This window comes from Ovis canadensis, chromosome 21, assembly GCF_042477335.2.
Source record: "Ovis canadensis isolate MfBH-ARS-UI-01 breed Bighorn chromosome 21, ARS-UI_OviCan_v2, whole genome shotgun sequence".
Taxonomy (NCBI): domain Eukaryota; kingdom Metazoa; phylum Chordata; class Mammalia; order Artiodactyla; family Bovidae; genus Ovis; species Ovis canadensis.
This window is the reverse complement of record NC_091265.1, coordinates 50,923,190-50,940,901: the sequence shown is the minus strand read 5'-3', so window position 1 is coordinate 50,940,901 and position 17,712 is coordinate 50,923,190. Positions and strand designations below refer to the sequence as shown.

The following is a 17,712-nucleotide window of genomic DNA, read 5'->3' as shown; positions in this document are numbered from 1 at the left end:
GTCATCTGATTTCCACCATATCAATACCTCTGTGTGCTTAAAATATTGTCCTATAAAGCTCAGTCTCATCACTGATTAATGGAGAGGAGGGACCAGATTCCAACTCTCTGACATACTTTATATTATTACGCTCTTAAAATCGCAACATTTCACTAAATTCATTACTACTTCCTAATTTTTCTGACCAGAAGTGAAGTCATCTAAAGTCGCATAATTATTTAATGGCCCATCTGAAACTGGATTCCAGTTCTTCTGATTCTCAGTTTGCTATTCTTTCCACAAAGAAAGAAAGAAAGAAATGCCGAAATCCTCTTTTCAGAGCCTGGCTATTGAAAGTCATGAAGCATTATCTTCTGCCTTTCATATCATCCAGTAGTGTTTTAAGCCTCCTTGCCATGGCAACCATCAAAATACTAAGCCCCTCAAAGCAGAATTGGAAAGGCAACTCCTGCCCAGCTATTGTTCCTGCTGATGGATGGAACAGTGTAGAGCCAAGAATCAGTTACCGCTGGTCATCTTCCACTCAAGTGATGTGGCTCACACAGCTGCTGGGCCAGAATTCAGTGTCCTCTAAGATGTCTTTGCCATGTGGAATGCATCCTATGATAGGTTCATGCTAAACACACAGCAAATAAAGACAGGCATAATCGTGGTAGGTGATCCAAGACCACTTCTACTCTGCCTTCTGTTTTCCCTCCCCTCCTTCTTCCCTCTCTTCGTTCCTTCCATTCTTCCTCTCTTTCTTTGAACGAGAATGATAGCATAGCCTCAAAATCATGTCAAGTCATGGTTTCAGACAAGAAGATAAACTCCAGCTATCATATTCCAAGCCTCTAAGACACCAGACACTGGACATAATGAGAAATGTAATAAAAATATATCCAGATCATTTTTCTTCTTGTTAGTCTCCTTCTTTATCTTATTTCTCCACTTCTGATATCTTCAGTGAAAAGATATGTATGTGCAACTTGTGTGTGTGTGTGTGTGTGTGTGTGTGTGTGTTGGGGGAGAGAGAGAGATGTCTGAAGTTGTATCTGAAACAGACAGGTGATGCTTCAAAGATAGTTTGCTACTTGCTGACCCTGAGGTGACTGAAACCAGCAGGGGGCAGGAAGAGGGGAGATGGCGATGACCAGCAGCAAGAAGGCCCAAAGGGCCAATGCAATTGCTTTACAGCAAATTTCAAAATAATTTCTCAGTTTGACATTATGTATCTGGCAGTGCATTTTTAAAGAAGGTCATTTCTAACGAGTCAGCAGAGGGAGGGGCTATACATTTTCGAGCTGGGATTTTATGCTGGCACTGTGATTAGCGCCAAGTGGAACAGTGTGTGTGTGGGGGGAGGGGTGCAGGTACCAGGCCGTGGCTTTGTTCTCCTGTCCAGATGTTGCGCCAGCTGCAAGGTCACCAGGGAGCTTGTGGACCCCACCTTCTCTACTTGTCTGATACATAGCTGGAGGCTTCTCTCTTTCGCTGCCCATCTGGCTCCTGGCACCAGGAAGTAAAATTATTATTATTTTTCCAAACGAAAGGCTTTGAATCACAGCTGTTAATTACCAAATGATTATTAAAAACACATATTGCCTACTGAGGTTTTGAGAAGACAACTCATGCATGCTGACTGGCCCCCTCTCAGGGATTCTTCACCTTAAACATTGCACATGTTTCTTCAAAGAGCAAAATGTGATTTTCCTATACATTCAGGCAAATGCATGTAAGATGGGTGGTGGAGAGAGTCCAGGGCACTACTTAAAGGAATATGGATGTTTTTCTCCCAGCACAGAATGTTCCAGAATCTCTCATTGCTAATCTTAGTGCATTACTTGACTTGAATTACCTTCGTTTGGGGACCTTTCAAACACCTGCAGTCCCTTTGATGGTGTTGACTAAGGCCTGGGTACAAGTGATGCCTGAGAGAGAGAAAATGAAAGAAAAAACCCTGCAGAAGGGCACTAATAAATTATGGATCTCGGCTGTCATGCTGCTTCGCTGGAACTCAGCTGAGGGACAGATGGAGGCTGCCTGAGCAGGCAGAGCCTGGGGCGGGGACAGCAGCCAGCGAGAGTGGACTCTTTACATGTCAGGGGTGAGGACCGGGAATCGCGGCTGGAGGGGAAGAGGGAGCAGGCTGGGGGTTTTGAGCTGTGAGCTGGAGGGAGTGGAGAGGAGGGGGCTCTGGACGAATAAGGGGCACCACATGGGCTTTCTGTTTTGAATCCCAGGTCCAGGGGACAATGTGGTCAGATCTATAATTAAGAAGCATCACATGCTTTCTAAGTTCTCAGCTTGGTGCTGGACATGGTGGTGAAGAGGGTCATTCATGAAGCTTACACACTAGTTGACCATAAAGACGACAATGAATGGGGTAGCTCGTAAACAGGGAAGACAGGAAAGAAGTGCTAAATTCACACATTTGACAAACAGGTGTTGAATATTCATCACCACATGAGTCAGATACTGTGTCAATGAACAAAACAGGAAAATATAAAGCAAGATCTCTTGTTTCTTAGCTAACATCCTTGCACAGTGAGGCGACCAATGAAAAATTTGAGGAAGTGAAATATATACAATGTTACATGCAGATATATCCAATGGAGAAAAAAATCAGAAAACAGAAATGAGTCGTCTTGATGGGGGCAAGCCTAATTGTAAGTAGTGTGACCAGGGTAGGTGTCAGAAAAGAAAGGACCTGCAGGAGGGGAGGGACCAAGCCATGCAGACCTCAGGGGAGCATGTGACAGGCTCGGAAAGCCGTCCCAGTGAAGGTGTTGAGGCAGGAGCAAGCCTGGCACGTTCTCCAGTCACTGGGTGCTGTGACTAGAGTGGCGGGAGTTGACGGGGCAGTGGGTGCTGGGCACATGAGGTCAGGCAGGCAAAGGGGAAGCAGTGGACGTATAGGACCCTGAAAGCTGTTTCGGAGACTGGGTTTTGCTAACAGTGAGGTGAGAGCCCACTGGATGGTGTTGATCTGAAGAGAGAGAGGGCGGGACTGCCATTCTAAGGAGATGACTCTGGCCCCCGGGGTTGGTTCTAAACTTTGGTGTGTCAGGACCACATGCAGGGCTCGTGAAGATGTGTGTTGCTGAGCCCAAGTCCCAGATGCAGAGGGTCTGGGGTCGGGACTGGGACCTTGCATCACCACCAAGTTCTGAAACGGTGCTGCTGCCTCTGATCTCCAGGGGCACAGGTCAAGGACTCTGGGAGAAACAGCAGAAAGAAACGAAGTGTTGGGAAGAGGTGACTGACCTTAGGCCCTGCCGAACAGGTAGGATTTGGACAGTGGGAGGCAGAATCAGTCAAGAAAAGAGGAATTACAGGAGCAAACTCAGAGCAGTGTGTTTTGCTTTTCCATTTTATTTTCTGCTAAAAGATGGAGAGCAGTTTATAAAATGTGGAATGGGATTATCTATGTCGAACTCTCTCTGCAACCTTATTTTTTTTTATTGAAGTTTAGTTGATTTACAATATTGTTTTAGTTTTGGTATAGAGCAGACCAATTCAGTTTTACATGTATATTTTTATGTTATTTTTATTATATATTATATATATATTCCATTATAGGCTATTACAAAACACTGAATATTGCTTGCTGTGTTGTACAGTAATTTATCTATTTTATGCATGCTGATCTATATGTGTTAATTCCATACTCCTAATTTATCCTTCCCCTTCCTACCCTCTTTGGTAACCATGTGTTTGTTTTCTTTGCATATAGATTTATTTATATTATTTTCTAGATCCCACCTATAACTGGTATATAATATTTGTCTTTCTCTGACTTACTTCACTTAGTATGATATTCTCCATGAATGCTGCTGAAAATGGCAATATTTCATTTTTTAATGGCTGAGTAATATTCCATTGTGTATATGTATGCATATGGGGCTTCCCAGGTGGCTCAGTAGTAAAGAATCTGCAGGCAGTGGAGGAGATGTGGGTTTAATCCCTGGGTTGGGGAGATCCTCTGGAAAGGAAATGGCAACCCATTTTCCAGTGTTCTTGCCTGGGAAATACCATGGACAGAGAAGCCCAGTGGGGCTATAGTCCATGGGGTCCCCAAGAGTCAGACACAACTTAGCAATTAAACAACAGCAAAAATGTATGCGTATATCCATAACCTTACTGCCCTGAGTTTTTCATCTGCTTGAAGGGGTCATGGTGAAGATTAAATGTGCTAATCCATGTAAAACACCTGGGATGAGCTGGGTGGTCAGTACGTGTTAACTGTTAGACCACGACATAGGAGGAACACTTGGTAGATACTGCTGGGGTCGATGCAGGCACCTGGGTGCTTGAGGTGACACCCTGTCACCCATGAAGATGGGAGATTTAGACAACATCCCAATATCCCCATGGGATATTTATGAAAACAAGTTCATTTACAAAAATTGACATTGTTGTTCACATCTATAAAATGTACCTTTTATTTTTTTGTGTAGTTCTTTTTAACAGGAGGGTATTTGCTTTACAACATCGTGTTGGTTTCTGCCATACATCAACATGAATCAGCCGTAGGCGCGTATGTTCCCTCCCTCCTGAACCTCCCTCCCACCCCATGTCACACCCCTAGGTTGTCATAGGGCACCAGGTTTGAGCTCCCTGCATCATATAGCAAACCCCAACTGGCTACCTAGTTTACATGTGGTAACGTATGTTTCAATGCAACTCTCTCAATTCGTCCCAACCTCCACTCCCCTCACTGTGTCTACAAGTTTGTTCTCTATGTCTGCATCTCCATTCAGTACCATCTTTCCAGATTCCACATGTACGTGCTAATATACGAAATTTGTCTTTCTCTTTGACTCAGTTCTAATAAGGTAGATGAACCAAAAGCCTATTATACAGAGTAAAATGCACCCTTTTTTTAAATATTTTTTTTACTGAAGGATAATTGCTTTACATAATTTTGCTGTTTTCTGTCAAACTTCAACATGAATCACCCATAGGTATACATATATCCCCTCCCATCTCCCACTTCATCCCTAGATCGGTATAGAGCCCTCTAGATCGATACAGAGCCCCTGTTTGAGCTTCCTGAGCTATACAGCAAATTCCCATTGTCTATCTATTTGATAGAGATGGTAATGTAAGTTTCCATGTCACTCTTCCCATTCATCTCACTCTCTCCTCCCCTCTCCCCATGTCCATAAGTGTATTTTCTATGTCTGTTTCTCCAATGCTGCCCTGTAAATAAATTCTTCAGTACCATTTTTCTAGATTCCATATATGTTAAAATACGATATTTATCTTCCTAAAATATACCCCTTTAAAGTATACAATTCAGTGGGTTTTATCATATTCATGAAATTGTGCGATCATAGCCACTGTCTCCAGAACCTGTTTTAATCACTCCCGAAAGAAAACCTGTACCTATTAGCCATCACTCTCCCTCCCCATCCTCCCAGTCCCTGGCAATCAGGGACTACTACTTTATTTCTCTGTGTGTGCTCAGTCATTCAGTTGTGTACAACTCTTTGCAACCCACGCACTATAGCCAGCCAGGCTCCTCTGTCCATGGAATTCCCCAGGCAAGAATATTGGAGTGGGTAGCCATTCCCTTCTCCAGGAAATCATCCTAACCCAGGGATCAAACCCAAGTCTCCTGGGTCTCCTGCATTGACAGGTAGATCCTTTAGCACTAGCGCCACCTAAGAAACCCCGTATTTCTCTTGGATTTGCTCATTTTGAACATTTAATGTACATGGGACTATTCTATATGTGGCCTTTGGTGTGACTTCTCTCATTTAGCCTAATGTCTCCAAGACTGATCTGTGTTGTAGCATGAATCACTGCTTCCTTCTCTCTCATGTCTGAATAGTATTCAGTTGTCTGAATATACCACATTTTATTTATCCATTAATTAATCAATAGAAAATTGTAATCTTTCCCCTCTTTGGTTATCATGAATAATGCTGCTATATTAAAAAAAAAAAAAAAACCAGTAACTGAGCCTCAACCTAAAGGCTATACCTTAAACAAAAAATGAACTCAAAATGCATCAGAAACCTAAAAGTATACAGTTATAGAACTTTTAAAGTAAACATGGAGAAAACATTTGTAACCTAGGTTTAATCAGAGAGTTCTTATTCGCCCAGAACATGATCCATAAAAACCTCTTATCTACAGTCACTATAGCACAATCCAGGGGTTTGTTTGTTTTTTGTTTGGTTGTAGGGGAAGGATTCTGAGTTTTCCAGTTTTATGATTGTCTTTTACCCTATAGCTTCCCTGGTGTCTCAGACGGTAAAGAATCTGCCTACTATCAGGAGACCCAGGTTTGATCCCTGGGTTGTGAAGATCCCCTGGAGAAGGGAATGGCAACCCTCTCCAGTATTCTTGCCTGGAGAATTCCATGGACAGAGGAGCCTGGCAAGCTACAGTCCATGAGCTTGCAAGAGTCAGACAGGACTGAGTGACTAACAATTTACCCTAGAGTACCCTAAATTTGCCTTCTAATTTTTCTTTTCCTTTACACAATTCTATTGCCAAGAGCATTTCTACCTTCCTTTTTGACCTTTTTTTCTCCCTTGGAGGCTTTGTGTTTTCAAGTCCCCTTTAAATCTCTCCTAAATGTTTTAAGCATTATCTCCTCTTTTAACATTTTAACCAGTACCTCCTCCTTTGAATCTATCGACTTAAAAAAATCTCTTCTCTGTAGATTATGCCCTGATCTGTCCAGATACTTTCTCAGTATTTTCAGATTTAGGATAGATTTAATATTTTTGGTGGTCATTGCAAGTAAATAAAAGTAATGGGGCTACGAACATTCATATACAAGTTGTTTTGTGGGCATGTATTATCACAAAATCCCATGGACAGAGGAGCCTGGTAAGCGGCAGTCCATGGGGTTGCTAAGAGTTGGACACGACTGAGTGACTTCACTTTCACTTTTCACTTTCATGCATTGGAGAAAGAAATGGCAGCCCACTCCAGTGTTCTTGCCTGGAGAATCCCAGGGATGGGGGAGCCTGGTGGGCTGCCGTCTATGGGGTCGCACAGAGTCGGACACGACTGAAGCGACTTAGCAGCAGCAGCATTATCATTTCGGGCTTCCCTGGTGGCTCAATGGGTAAAGAATCCACCTGCCAATGCAGGAAGTGTAGGTTTGATCCCTGGGTAGAGAAGATCCCCAGGAGGAGGGCATGACAACCCACTCCAGTATTCTTGCCTGGAGAATCCTGTGGACAGAGGAGCCTGGCAGGCTTCAGTCCTGGCAGGGTCACAAAGAGTTGGACACGATTGAGTGACTAAGCATGCGCATTACCATTTCTCTTGGGTATATACCCAGGATTGGAATTGCTGCATCAACTAGTGATTCTGTGTTTAACACTTGGGAGAACTACCAAATTGTTTTCCAATCTGGTCTCACCATTTTACCTTCCCTCCAGCCAAGGATGAAGGCTCCAAGTTCTCATCCTCACCAGCGATTGTCAGAGCCTGTCTTTTTATTACAGCCATCCCAGAGGCTGTGCAGTGATAACCATGGTTTGGATTTCTGTTTCCCTGATGGCTAATGAATTGAGGCATCTTTTCGTGTGCTTATTAGCTGCTTGCTTATTTTCAGCACGTTTGTTGTTAACATGATACATTTGAGGTGGGGATGATAGATCTGAATATGCCCAAGGGGTGATATATGTCTTATAAAGTATGCATGTGTGTGAGTGGATGAGCCTGGACTTTGAGTTTTGTGATAAACCACATGGGTGGTTACTGAAGTTGTGCAGAGATCTGAGTTCTAGGAGAAGAAGAGCAAGGAATCCCTGAGCCTTGGGAAACATCCATACTTAGTGGGAGAGTTAAATGGGAGAAAGGGAAGAAGAAGAAAAATGATCAATAGCCAGGTATGGATCTAGGGTACCTCCTGAAAAGCAAAATTCAAATTTTAAGGAATTCTGTTAGGATCAGCAAAATATCTGAGGTCAGTGGTTTCTCTCCGAAATAGAACAGTCCCCAGGAAGATTCTTTTCTGTTCCAGAACAAAGTCAGTAAGATTTCATCAGGTTTTGTTATTTAAAAAAAAAAAAAACTATTTTTATTCTCCTTAGGGTATTATTACCCAGTGCTTCTGACATCAGACTGCTAGACTGCTTTTATTAAAACCAGTGAAATACCTTAGAGATTCAGAATGTAGAGTTGTTTTCCCTTATAATTTTTCAGGCCAGGAAAATAGTCATAGTTTAATGGGAGACCTGATTGTTGGTTCTAAAATTTTTCAGGGTCCACAGCCTTAACTGCCCCCCATGTGTTCTCTTTGTACCTTCATGTCCAATTTCTTGACCTTAATTTTGCTCTATTTAGAGAACTCCAAAGAAAATCATGAGCACTGTGGATCTTTCTCAACTTTATACTTATCTGGTTTCTTTAGATCAAAGGTATGTAGATCAGCTCCCATTTTCATGTTGCTTAAAATAACTCAGTCTGGTTGGGTAGGTCAGTGTTTGGTTTTGATGCCAATCTTCCATTTGTGTCTGAGATCAGAGCGTTTCCTTGTATATGATGTTATCTAATCAACTCCAAATTCCTCTAAAAGGGCTCTTAGTGGTTCCTGCTTATCCCTCTTATTTCAGTGCATTTTATGCAGCTTCAGACACAACTGACACTCACCCAGGTCCATTAATGGAAAATAAAGGTCATGGCTGGGGCACCGATCATCACCTCTCCAGACTTCTGCTCAAGCTTGTGTCTGCGTATGTCAATCTTTTCCATTTTCTTCCTGATTTAGTAGAAGCAATCATAACAGAATTGGCTCTGAATGTAGGCTGCCACGCTTCTTTGATGAAATTCACCAGCAGGCAGGCAGCTGAACCTCTTGACTGAATTCACCCAAATGCATTTTCAGAGGCGAGGAGCCAGCCCAACACAGGCTCAACGGTGGAGAATTGCTCTTCTCTAGAGAATACTCCTTGGGCTGTGTCTGCTGGCAATGGTTGGTAGCTGCTCGGTACCTCGGTGATCCCTCTGCACAATCCCCCCACCCCCACCCCAGCTGGGCTGCCCTCTGCACATATGCTTGTCCATCTGATGTCCTACTGTGTGTGGTATAACAGGTCAGGAAGAGGCATGCATTCTCAAATTCCACTATCACAGCAACATCTTAATTGGGTGACTTTGGGCACATTTTACGTGCACGCTCCAGGCCTCCGTTTATTCTTCGGTAAAGTGAAGACAATTAAGGAACCTGTTTCATAGGGCTGTCGTGAGAATTAATGAGATAAGCTGTAGCAAGTTCTCAGTACAATAGAAAATGCAAAATCCAGCTTGTGTTTTGTTATTTATTAGCCCCATTTGTTATTTATTCGCCCAATTGTCTGAGCCGGAAACTTGGGTCTTTATAAATATCCACTTCTCTCCTCATTCTCTGTCCCATCAGCCTCCTCTTCCTGGTCACGCTGTCATAGTCGGTCTCCGTTGTCCCCTCTATTTCCCGCTACCTTGCAGTCCCCCAGGCCCTCACCATCTCCAGGTCTGCTGGTCACCCTCCACTGCCCTGTTCCTCTTTCCACCGTCATCAGACACATCGAACTGAACACTAATTTTCTCTCTGTGAGATTTCCTTGGGGCAAATTTTGAGGCAATATATCAGTTGTAATTTTAATAAAATCCCTCTCTCCCACTTTTGATTTTCTTGGGTCTTTTTGTCACATGAAATCTCATAATCTCCAGCCTGGGGCTATATTCTTCAGTCCTGTTTGTATCAATAGGTTTGTGTATTATTTTTCTCTCTTTTTTATTATTTGAATTATGAAAGTATGACAACATATTTACAGGAGATTTGGAAAGTATAGAACAAAGTTACATATAGTTCAACTGTTTATTACAATTATACTTTAGATAAATTAAGATTTTTAGTTGAAGTTTCAATATCAATCTCTCAAATAATAGTAGAATGAATTGACAGAAAAGTGTTAATAGAATGACATAGTAGATCTGAAAAGTGCTATGAACCAATTCAACATAACTAAGATTTATACAAATTTTCACACAACAGCAAGAAACAAATTCTATTCAAGTTCCCATAGACTATAAACACTGGAGACACTGGAACATATCCAGGGATATAGAACAGTGTGCAAAAATTTTATGGTCTAAAAGTACTGAAATCATAGAGTGTCAATTCTCTTATTGCTGTGGAATTATGTTATAATCAGTATCAAAAGCTATTTGGAAAAAAACCACATATTTTGAAGTGAAATGTGGCATTTGCCCAGAGAGGTTATGCATTCTTTGAAGACATACGACTGTTTGCGGATGATGCCTATTTGTGTGGGCGTTTGTCATTTTCCAGGGTACATGGTGCAGGTCTGTAGATGATGTATATTTTTCCATATGCATTTTTACTGTTTCAAATATTATTTTAATTATACTCCTGCATAAAACAAGAACCATGCTATCATAATTACATACTTATCATTACATGATAACGAATCACATGTCAGTTTCACAAAGAACATCTAAACATTAAAACACTGATTTGTTATAGAAAGCAGAGTAGGAGGAAAAAAATGAGCCATAATTTTCATTTTTATTAAAGAGCTATCCCTCCGAGAAGAATCAAATCAATTAATAATATTCTCAACTATTACATCCTGCAAATAATATATACCTGGGAAAGCTACACAGTCTCATGTGCTTTAGTCGTTTGTTCCTAATTACATGTTTTGGTTTCTTTTTTGATTGATTCTGTTAATATAATATAATGTTTTACATTAACACCATTACAGTGATGATCATTTATTAATTTATAGCATTAACATGCTATTAGATAAACCTAATTTTTAACTTGGAGAAGGCAATGGCACCCCACTCCAGTACTCTTGCCTGGAAAATCCCATGGATGGAGGAGCCTGGTAGGCTGCAGTCCATGGGGTCGCGAAGAGTTGTACATGACTGAGCGACTTCACTTTCACTTTTCACTTTCCTGCATTGGAGAAGGAAATGGCAACCCATTCCAGCGTTCTTGCCTGGAGAATGCCAGGGACGGGGGAGCCTGGTGGGCTTCCGTCTCTGGGGTCACACAGAGTCGGACACGACTGAAATGACTTAGCAGCAGCAATTTTTAACTAAATAGTAAAGCCCTGATTTAATGAACAATGACAGATACATTATTCTTTTACAAAGAAATTTTGCTGTTTCCCCATCTCCTTAAAGTGAAAGGGTTAGTTGCTCAGTTGTGTCTGACTCTTAGCGGTCCCATGGACTGTAGCCTGCCAGGCTCCTCTGTCCATGAAATCCTCCAGGCAAAAATACTGAGTTGGTAGTCATTCTCTTCTCTAGGAGATCTTCCCGACCCAGGGACTGAACCTGCGTCTCCTACATTGCAGGCAGATTCTCTACTATCTGAGCTGCCAGGGAAGCCCATCCCCATGAGTTAAACCCAAATCCCGATAGCCTGGCACCCAAGAGGAACCTACTAATCCAACTTCCTCCTTCCTTGCTCCGCTAACCAGGACCTTGCCCTCTAGTTTCCTTTCCTGTTTTTTTTTTTTTTCTCTATTCTTCACCCATTTAACCACATCACATTTTCCCATGCCTTTAAAAGCCCTCTTTTAATAGCTGCATAATAATCTATCATATTGTTAGGCCATAATTTATATAACATCCTCCTATTATTGATCATTAAGATAATTCCAATGATCTAATATTTTGAATAATGTTATAAAGAGCATCACTGTTCATTAATTTTTTTTGCCTACAGTAATAGGTAATTTTTTGGAGTAACTTATTGATGACCTGAAAATGGGCTTAAAGTAGCAATGAGCAGTGACTCCTGTCCAGTGTAGACAGCAGACAGCAAAGCACCCACATGGGGAAGTGGCGGAGCTGGGGGCGGGGCAAGGGAAGACGAGGACAACCGTGTTGGTCACTGAGCTCCCTTCCGTCATTCTGCCTTCTCGTGCCCCAGCCCAGAAGCTGACTTGTCCTCTGCAGATTCTTTACCATCTGAGCCACCAGGGCAGCCCGCTTACCAGTCACTCTGGAAATACACCTGGGTTTGGAGTGGCTGAATGACCGTCATAATGCAGCTGGAGCTTTTGAGAAAGTCCACCTGAGGGCCTGGTACCTCCGCCCTTTCCTCTCTGACTTTAATCGACACCTTTCTACTTTAGTGAGTCTCTCCTTCCTTCTTCCTGCCTCCCTGCCTTCCTCTCTTTCAGCAAACATACACTGTGGGCCAGGTATGTGTTTCCTAGTGTGTTAGAGGGACCCAGAGGTCAACAGGACTGGGCCCCATCCGAAAGGAGTGACCCTCATCATTCGTCATGCACAGGACACAGAGACAAGAATTGGACGCCTGTCCCTAATTGCACTGCTCATGTCAATGACTCCCTGCTCTTCCTTGAGCTTGTATGGCCCTATTTTCTCTAAATTTAGGGTAGAGACATTGTTAACACCCAGACTCCTCCGCTTACACTACCCTAACATATGTGAACATGCACAAGTTATATTTCTCTAACATGCTCTCAGCTTCCAGATGAAAACTACTTCATCATTGCCACTACTGGCATCATTATTAACAATCTATTAATAATCCAACAACAATATCCGTATGACAGCAGCAGAGTATTCCCTGTGCCACTCCACACAACAGTTGTTGTTTTATCTCTTCTTATTATTTCTCCACCATCACCCAGGGGCTGCTCAGAAAATTAAAATCCAATAATAAGAATGGAGAATAATTAAAATAACACCAAGAACAATACGAATGAGATGACAAATACTGAGAGAGCTAAGAAAATTCAACCAAGGGGCTAAGCTCCCTGTGAAAGGTGCTAATAAGATTGGCCAGGGATATGTGACAAAATCCTCCCAGAGAGCTTGAAAATTCTTGGCTTCTTACTCAGTGGCCTTTTTGCCACCAAGGTCTCAAGAGGTGCTAGGATGTATAACACTTATTTAGCTGATCCTGCCAAAAATGTGCTGCAAAGGCGAAAAAAAAGATCAAGAAAAGGAAGGACAACTCTTTCATTACGAGAGCCACACTGAAGAATATTTCCCCTCTGGCTAGACACTGGCGAGACTCCCAGGCTCTCTCCCAGCTGTCCAGTTCCTGTGAACACTTTGCAGGGCTGATGGGGAATTTTACACTGTATTTCTTACCATGTTCTGTGCACCCTTATTGAATCTGACCCTCAGTTTCTCCATCTGAGAAATCGGTGCTATTACTAGGCATACAACTCATGAGAAAAGTTGGGAAAATGAATGTTTCTAAATGAAACATACTATAGTAACACAACAGTCATTTTGATGAAGCACCTGGGTATTGAAAGTCCGAGGGAATGGCAATTTACTGTTTGAAACAAAATCAGGAGGAAAAAAAAATAAACAGAATAGTCAAGTCCTGTTTTGTGTGTCCTGTGGCAAGGTGTTTCGGAGAAGGCGATGGCACCCCACTCCAGTACTCTTGCCTGGAAAATCCCAAGGACAGAGGAGCCTGGTAGGCTGCGGTCCATGGGGTCGCAAAGAGTTGGACACGACTGAGCGACTTCCCTTTCACTTTTCACTTTCATGCATTGGAGAAGGAAATGGCAACCCATTCCAGTGTTCTTGCCTGGAGAATGCCAGGGACGGGGGAGCCTGGTGGGCTGCCATCTATGGGGTCACACAGAGTCGGACACGACTGAAGTGACTTAGCAGCAGCAGCAGTGGTGAGGTGTTTGGCTTTGAACACCTTTAAAGTTTTACCTTTAACTGACCCTCAGTCATGGCTGCGTTCACCTGGTGCTTGCCAGTTTCTCTGAGGGCTTCTGTGTTCTGTAACACAGGTGTTCCTTCTGTTACTTTTATGACAAAGATGAACGTTGCCAGGCCATGCACATGTTGGTGAGAGAGCCCTGGAGTGGTGGGGGTCAGAGACCTTGGCCACACCCCAGGTTTTCCATTCTAGACAAACATCCTTGGGTACGGTTGAGTTTGTCTGTGTAAACACTCAAAGCAGCAGTTGTCGTTGGTTAGTCTCTAAGCTGTATCCAACTCTTTGCCACTCCGTGGACTGTAGCCCGCCAGGCTCCTCTGTCCATGGGATTCTCCAGGCAAGAATACTGGAGTGGGTTGCCATTTCCTTCTCCAGGGGATCTTCCTGACTCAGGGATTGAATCCATGTCTCCTGCATTGCAGGCGTATTTTTTACCACTGAGCCACCAGGGAAATCCCAAAGCAGTAGAATCCTCCACAAATTTCATTTCCTTGTGTCTCAGTTTTGTAACATACCAAAAAAAAAAAAAAAAAAAAGAAAAAATTAAAAAGTAGGGCATTGGATAAGCTGTTCCTCTCAACACTGATTTAATTCCCACTATTTCAAAAGGAAGAAATGGATCTAGGAAAGATGCCTTGTCCTCAGTCAGATGCCTCAATCTGATGCTGGAAATCTACAACCCTGGGCAGCCAGTCCTAGATTCCAGAGCTGCTTCCGCATGGCGGAAGCTGCTTAGTATCCAACAGGCCATGGGAATAGTCTGCCTCTCCTTTACCTACTCACCCACCTTTATCTGTCCTCCACCCGTCTGCCAGGTCTATTCCGCTGCCTAAACCTTCCAAAGTCCTCAGCAGATGCATTCGGTTAGGCAGCTCTGGAAGTGGCATTGTCTGCCCAAGACAAAGTCTGCTCTGCTTAGGAAGCTCTGAAGCACATGGGAGGGTCCGGGCAGCTCCGCCCACTGCCTGCTCTGGCTCCTCCTAACATCAGTCAGTCCAGTGTTGGCTGCTCCCGAGAAATGGATCTCACTTTTTGTTCCATCTCATTTGACACTTTATCAGCTTGAGATGACAGGAAGCCAGTGATCTGTCAGCTCCCAAGATACATAACATATCAGCTGAACACTGTTTACTCTCTGGCAAGGCAGCCCAGGACACAACAAAGACGAGAGAAAGAGGTAGATGATCAGCTTAACTCTAGGTCGTTACAGCCCTGCAAAAATCCCCCTGGCTTCTCCTTGGGCAGCACAGGGGAGGAGAGAAGAGGGAGGAAGAGATGAGGGGGGAGAGGATCGGCATCCCTGCTTCTGTCCTGGGAGGAAGTTCATCCGTCTCAGCTGAGAATTCAGTGCGGACCCATCATATCCTCATGTGCTATTGAGACATGGCTTAACTTTATAAATAAGCCATTATTTCTGTGCAGGGACCACTGCCATGGCAAGAACCCCGCACATAATAACTGTCCTCGGGGAGCTTAAAATTATACCTGCTCCTTCAAATGCATGAACGTGCTCTACCTTCAGAATTTAGAAAGTTGACATCCTGTGAATGTCAAGCTGTCAGGCTAATGGTGTCAAGGGGAGGAGGGCAGGAATGGACACTCATTGGGTTCTGATGTATTGATATCTGGCACTAGATAAGGTATCCTCTTAAATATGGCCGCTCACATAAGAGGGGGCCATTTGGTCACGTGAGATGAGCCCCACCCACTTTGTGCAATGAGGGCTAAGAAAAGGCAGTTGGGAAGATTCTAGGTGGACTGGAAGGGGAGGGGCATATCACAGGAGCACAGGAGCTGGACTGAGGGGGAGGGTCTCACCCCTTTATCTGAGGACTTACTCCAGGCTGACCACAAACAGCCCGCATCAAGGAGAATCTCTGTTCTGAAGTTCAATTAGCCTGCTTGTTCCGCTCTGTGTCTCAGCAGAAAACCCATTCATGCTATTTGTTTTTACTGCCCCTCTGCTTTTGTCTGGTATAAACTGTGTTGATTTTTTCAGCGTTTTCTTATTTGTTATTTCATTTGCCCTCCAGAACTCAGAAAAGAGCATCAGACCTCATTTTCCTTCTCCCTTTCTGATCCTGGGGAAGATGAATGCATCTGGTTTGATGATGTCTGTGCTCTCTGCTCCCTTTCCCCTTTGTCTTTCTCTTTTATGCCTCCTCCCCCTCCCTTCCTTTGGCTTCCGCAAATTTCTTCCGCTTAGAATCTGATTCTTGGTTGCTGCCCTCGAGTGAGGCAGGGAGGTGTGGGGGAGCTCCCATTCTTCTCAAACTCTGTCGGAAATATTAATGCCCAGTACAAGGCTGACACCCCAGGGCCCGGGGTTGTATCTGCTGCATTTTCTCTTTCTTGTCAGTTTCAGGAGTTATATGGTTTATTTTTTGATATGAAAATTAATTTCTGGACAAGACAATATATGCCTGTGCAGGGGCCAAATTTGTGTTTTCTCACCGCATGGCTGTAATTCCACTATAGCTCAAACCGACTCTCTCATCCTCAGGGCATTTTCCCCTCTCCATGGTCCTGAGGCTGCAGGGGTGGCCTGGAGCAGCGGATTTCATATGGCAACGGTGCAAGGGGTTGCCCATGGATGGGCTGGGTTAGCCATCATTTCCAGATCTCTCCCCTCAAATTCTTCCTCTGGGTGGACATGTCCAATCCGTACAAACACAGACGAACCTGGGGCTCAGGTCCCCAGCACAGTGAGGAGGTTGGGGCAGGCGGGTGGCGATGGAGGTTCCCTTTGTCCTGTTTGTTGCAAGCATTTCAGTCCTGTGCTTTGAGATGTCGACAACAAGAAGGGTTTGATACATTTCTCCTGGTCCCTGCACATTGCCCGTGACCACCCTGCCTTCCAAAAGCCTGTGTTCACCTGCTAAGAATGGTCACTGTGAATTAATATCAAGGTAAGAACTTGTGAGATAGGGCAGAACCAACAAGACATTTTCCAGAGTAATGAAAGTGAAGTGACTTTTATGTTGTATTCAATATTGTGACTTCTAGAGGAATTTCCAGGAAAACCATGGCCTTTCTTCATACCCCGACTCCCACAGCTAATTCTAATTCTGCTTATACACACACATACACACACACACACACACATATATACACATACACACACACATATATATATGTAGCTGTACCACTGTTTGGTATAATTAGATATATGGTCCTCAGGTGGACATTTAGTCTTGCCTATAAGCCATGTATCACTCCCCAAAGAAGCCTATTTGATTGTGACACCTACAAGGTGAATACAAACTATTTATTCACACTGTAGCTAGCATTCCTCCAAAATCCCCATAATATGTTGGGTCTGAATGATTTGTGTATGGAGAGAGGGTTGTTCAGACATACTTTATACATTGGAAAGTCAACCCGGGAGGTGTAGACAACTCTCATTAAGTGAGCCAAGGCTCAAAATGAGATTACCTGTTCTTTCAGATTGAACTGGGGGCCGAGGGATGTGGGCTCCGATCTCTCCAGTGCTGTCATTGGTCCCCAGTGGCTATTTCTCTTTTTTCCATCTGCCAAGTGAGGTGAGGTACCAGTCGCTTTCCACACACCCTGCTCACAGTGACATCTTAAAGATGATTGAGAATCAGTGACTCCCAGGTGGAAAAAACTCTCACACCCCTACTCCATCACTAAAAAATTATTATTATCATTTTTTAATGAGTCAAATTATGGTTGGATGGCTTTCGAGAAGTCAAAACAGCATACATTTTTGGAGTGGAATAAACATAAAGGATGGGTTTTGGAATCAAGCAATTTAAGATTTGAAGCCCAAACTTATCACTTACTATAGTGATGGGCAAGTTACTCAGCCTCTGGGAGCTTTATTTTCCCACCGAAAAAGTGGGGGTAACAGTGTCATCTATGGAAAGTTTCAAGGATAAGTAACCATCTTTCTTACATCAGTACTCTTTCAGCACCGAGAGAAAGAATTCCATGTTCAAGTGGCTTTGTGACTGCAAGGAACCTCTTACCACCACACACTGGTTGCAGTTCGCCTG

General features: G+C 43.4%; 1 protein-coding gene and 1 long non-coding RNA gene across 4 annotated transcripts in view; both read left to right on the top strand.

The window, feature by feature from the left end:
• Positions 1 to 17,712, top strand: part of NTM (neurotrimin) — a 956,964-nt gene that overhangs the window by 339,865 nt on the left and 599,387 nt on the right. The gene's annotated exons all lie outside the window — the stretch shown is intronic.
• LOC138427333 (uncharacterized) lies at positions 2,516 to 6,761 on the top strand. Its single transcript, XR_011251950.1, has 3 exons — positions 2,516 to 2,648; positions 3,180 to 3,265; positions 6,224 to 6,761. It is a non-coding gene; the product is annotated as an uncharacterized lncRNA (long non-coding RNA).